The sequence below is a fragment of the Lissotriton vulgaris genome, chromosome 2_1, assembly GCF_964263255.1.
Source record: "Lissotriton vulgaris chromosome 2_1, aLisVul1.2, whole genome shotgun sequence".
NCBI classification, from domain to species: domain Eukaryota; kingdom Metazoa; phylum Chordata; class Amphibia; order Caudata; family Salamandridae; genus Lissotriton; species Lissotriton vulgaris.
This window is the reverse complement of record NC_141687.1, coordinates 1687895259-1687900456: the sequence shown is the minus strand read 5'-3', so window position 1 is coordinate 1687900456 and position 5198 is coordinate 1687895259. Positions and strand designations below refer to the sequence as shown.

Genomic DNA, 5198 nt, shown 5'->3' with positions numbered 1-5198 from the left:
TGCACCAGCCTCGGCTGCAGGATCTCCTGAAGGTCGGTGTCCTGGGAGTGGGTGAGCTCGGGGAGAATCCGGAGCCGGGCATTTGTCTGAAAACCAGTTTCTTGCTGTGAGCTGTGTGATCAATACGCCTGTGGCAGCTAGTGCCTAACCATCTTCGAGTCTCAGACAGACCCTTCTCCAGATAGGGTAGATTAAGCTGAGGTGGGACGTCATTCTCATTATATTTATTTTTCTGCAGGCAGTACACTTCAAGTGGTGGACTCGCGCTGCTGGCTGGCAGAGCGCTTTCCAGGCAGACGACGGGGGCCGTGCGAGTGAGGGGACTGTATTCTCACAGAGGCGCTAGAAGGAGGTGCAGCCGGTGAGACCCTTCAGGATGGCGAGCGTGCAGCTGAGGGGGGCTACTGCTGAGCTGATGATTGCAATCAGAGTTAAGAGGTAGGAGGGAAGACCAAACGATAACGGGACTCTGAATGAGCCGTGTAATTTGCCTCACCAAGCTTTTTTTTTTTAAATGCGAATTCTATCATTTGGATGGCTACCTTAGCTGTTTTCTACTTTTGGCCGCGAGAGCTCCGGGCTAAGCACGAAACACCGCTCACCTCACAGGATTACAACAAGATGAAATATGAACTCCTCTCTGTATGACGGGACTCCCCCGTCTCTTCACTTCAGGAATCACAGTCACGGGACGCATGTGGGGGGTGCTAACGACTCAGCCGGAAAGAGTCACTATTCCGAAGGGTGCTACGAGCAACTTTTTGTGTCCCCCGAGGTGTTTGTGACCCTGGGCATAGTGAGCTTGCTGAAAAATATCCCAAAAATATCCTGGTGATCATCGCGATCGCCAGGAACAAGAACCTCCACTCGCCCATGTACTTCTTCATCTGCAGCCTCGCCGTGGCGGACATGCTCGTGAGCGTGTCCAACGGGTCCGAGACCATCGTCATCAGCCTCCTGAACAACACCGAGTCGGGGTCACCCAACTTCACCGTCAACATCGACAACGTGCTCGATTCAGTGATCTGCAGCTCGCTGCTGGCCTCCATCTGCAGCCTGCTCTCCATAGCGGTAGACAGGTACTTCACCATCTTCTATGCGCTACAGTAACACAACATCGTGACGGTGAAGCGGGCGGTCATCATCATCTCTTGCACAGAATAAGGCGCGCCTTACACATTTCTGCCATTGTCGTCTGGAAAAAGGCCTCCTGCTATTATCAGTGGCATACATTTGCTCAACGCACTTTATGTTGCTCGCGAAATCTACTTGTTCCAAACACATCGATTTTTTAAAAACATTTCTTGCAACAGGTTCAAATTTTACATCCGGTGCAACCACATTCACCAAAACACGTGAACGTGTATTTGCTCGATATACCTTCTATTATGTATGCGGTGTTGAAATGCTTACTCCCAAATTTCCTATGGAAATTAAAGAAACACACGAACTGTAACACTAGCCATGTCGTGTATATGATCACATGTCCTTGCGACATGCGATATATTGGGATGAGCTGTCGAAAAGCGAAGCAAAGACTATTGTAGAAAATAAGAAGTATTGATGTACATAGGCAACGTTCATTTCCCTTTTCCCACTCCCCTCCCTGCACGCACCGTGAAATAATGTAACGCATTGACTGCATCCCTCAGCCCGCAAAGGCCTGTACCCATGTGTACATGATAGCCATTTTAGGCACCTTGGCCTCTTGCCCACTCATTAGAATCACTGGCTTCCCTCCTGCGCGCATTTGAGCACACCCCCCCTCTCCCACTCTCACATGCATAGACCATGAAACCCGGCACTCTGCGCGACCCTGCCATGAAAGGCAACCCTCCTGCTTGACCCAGGCACCCCCCCCCCCCATTTCCCTCTTGAAGAGGCACCCTTCGCCTCAGCTGACATAGCCCCCCAGTTGTATCTGACTGCCCCTGTTCTCTCATATACAGGTCATAAGATCTCTCTCTCTCTCTCTCTCTCTCTCTCTCTGCGCGACTCTGGCCCCGCATGCACCCTGACCCCCCCCCCCTCCTTCTCCTCATATGAGCAAGTCATAAACCCTCTTCTTCCGCAAAGCCCTGTCCTTGAGAATCACGGCCGCGCCTGACCAGCACCTCCTTCCCTTCCATGAATGCCCCTCTATTGACGAGCCCTCCCTCCGCGCTCGATTGTCCACGCAGGCATGAATACCACTCCTTTGATGACCCCTTCCCCCGAGTTCGGCTGACCACACATGTCCGAGGCCATCGCCTAAGCCAGGAGATACCATTTACCGCCCTTATTGTATGCCTAGCCACCCCACCCCCTGGGCCATGATCAGGCGCACACATCCTACGACACACTCAGCTGCACGATCGCCCTGCCCTCTTATCAGCAGGTCAAGGGTCCCCATTGTGAACGTATGTGGAGTAGGATCATCACGAGGATTATAGGAATGTTTTCCTTTTGCGACACACTGACCTGATTGTATCATCAAATGTTCTGCAAATGTATAAAAACCAGAGTCTCACGCTCACTTGTTAGAGCACCTCCCGAAAGACACTGTGTTTCGTGTCCGAAATGACTGGCTCTCCTCATGAGAAATAAACTCCGTTCTTGATTCCTGCTCCCAGCGCCCGTCTCTTTATTTTGGTAACTATTCAGAATGGGAACTAAGAGGCGGTTTGCGCCAGCAGCCTGGGCATCGATAGAATTATGGGCTCACCTTCAACAATTGGCGTCCCAACGCGGGGTCCATCAGTGACATAGGGTTCGGTAAGAGAGATCCAGACGAAGAAGTGAACGTCTAAAATGATCGGAGTATACCTGCCTTGAGAGGGCCCTAGCCCGGCTGCCGATCGACAGAACTTCACCAATTCTGAACGGACCTCTCTTGAGTGACCTATTGTCCTGACTGGAATCCCACAGGAATGCTACATGGAGTAAGAGAACGATCGGGCGCTGGAGGAGGGAGTCGAAGAACTGTCCGTATGGTCCGGTCCGGGTAAGATTAAGTAGGGTGTTTTTACGCCTGATTGGTAGGGTGGCTCTGTCCACCTGATTGATTGATTGTTTGTATTGAAAACCGGTATTTGTATACTGGCATTGTTGGTATTGGTTCATTTAGCTTTGAGGGCTACTTGACATATTGGTTCTCTTTTGAGAACGAGACATTCTCTGTTTGCAAACAGCGGCGAATAGGAACGTCGTCCCTCTTTGCAGATAGAGAAGGGTAGGTAATGCAGACTTTTGTCCCCCGTTGTAATTCGTCATGCCTACTTTTCTCCCCACTGATTGTTTGAAGTCGATTAATAATCGATTGTTGCTCTTTGAGATCTTCCCTGTCCACAAACAGAGACGAATAGGAATATTCTGTTCCCTTTATGGATAGCGAAGGGCAGGTAATGCAGACATTTGTCCCCGTTGTAATCCGTCATGCCTGTTTTTCTCCCCATTGATTGGTTGGTTGCCTGGACATTGTTGTTCCAGGAATTGTTTCGTTTGAGGTATTTTCTATTTGCAAACAACGTGAAATAGAAACACTCTGTCTAGTCTTTGCAAGTAGAAAAGGGTAGGTTATGCCCCTTTGTGAATTCGTCAGTCCTACCCACTCCCCACTGGTTGGTGATTGTGGGGTAGCTCGCATGGTCCGCCCAGGAGACTACTCTTATGGAGGACATATGCTCTCTACTCATGGGCCATTTAATAGAAATAGACCGACTGGTCCGTCCAGGAGGCTACCCTAGTAAGTGGAAGTACATCGCTCGGTCTGTCCAGGATGATACCCTAATGAAGGAATATATGTTCCCCTTTTGATCGATAATCTCGTTCCACCCCGGACCATTTATTGGAGGGGACTCGTCTGGTCCGTCCAGACGTACCCCCCTAGTGAAAAGGACACATAAAAATATGAAGTGATCACCGTTCCCTACTAACAGAAAGCTTTAGCTCGAAACACGCTAAGGAAGAGAAAGAAAAATAAAAAGAAATCAGGCTAAGTCAGTAACCCCCTGATGAGCTTTTGACTTCACCAAAAATAAGAAACATTAGAAGTAGTTCGTAATAAGAAATGTAAAATGGCGAGAAGATTCGATATCAGAACATAGCCACGAGGTAGCTAGGCTTCACTGCCTGTTCCTGTTCCCAACATGTCTGCCTCATTGCCCGCCCCGCCCAAATAACGGTCACATGAAATAGAAACAACTCAATAGGTACCTACCCCCATTCCGGAAGCTCCCGAAGTGCAACAGGTCCGCGGTTACGCCCATCCGGAAGGCGAGGCCTGGAGGCACGAGGGACTCGCCTGCCCACGGTCAGGAGGAGATGGTGTTGGGCAGGCGGTCCAAAAGGGATGACAAGGACCTCTCCGTCTTCTCCCTTCTGCCGCCCTGCAGGCCGCGGGGAGAGAGGGGGCTGTCTTGCCTCGGCCACCGACCACCCCTCTCTCTCACCCGATCCGGCTTTTGCCAAAGGCCGACGCCAAGGCGAGAACGGCGGCGAATCAAGTAGTCCCGCCACATTTCAAATTCGCCGCATGCCATCGCCTGCTGGTCCAGAGCCGAAGCCAAGGCAAGAACGGCGGCAAATCAAGTAGTCCCGCCAGATGCCAAATTCGCCGCCTGCCGCCGCCTTCATAGGTACAGGCGGTCCTGCCACATTTTCGGGCTCCCTGGAGAATCAGATAGTCCCGCCACATGTCAAAAAGGGAGGGGGGGGGCTGTCTTGCCTCAGCCGCCGACCACCCCCCCCCCATCATCAATGGCTGGCACGGCCAATGTCGAAAACGATGGAGCCGGGGAACGGCGCGGGGTCGCTGGAAGGGGGAGGTGCCGCGAACGACCCTCCCCCACCTCCCTCCAGGTGGAGGCTTCCAGCGACACCCCAACACTCTTCGCTTAAAGAGGGTCAACATCAAAAAGAGGTCTTCTGCCCAGGACGGGCACACGCTCCATATCGCCTCTCCTCGACCTTGAAGATTCTATAAGAGCCGGGGGGCCCCCGACCCTCTGCATGGGTGCCCCCGCCCCCTTCACTGGGAACCACGACATCGGTGCTACTCCTGCCGGCACCAGACTCGGATCGGAAATGGCTAAGATGCCGCCACGGCACAGGCTTGTTCAGTTCCGGAGGAACACCAGAATGACCCGGTAGGAAAATTGTTGCCGCCCTTCCCACTCTTTGACTCATGGTCCATATTTGTTAGATTGTTAACCACATTG

The 5198-nt window shown here is 51.9% G+C and overlaps 1 pseudogene; it reads left to right on the top strand.

The window, feature by feature from the left end:
* Positions 1–628: 628 nt before the first annotated feature.
* Positions 629–1164, top strand: LOC147733103 (melanocortin receptor 4-like; annotated as a pseudogene).
* The last annotated feature ends 4034 nt before the right edge of the window (positions 1165–5198 follow it).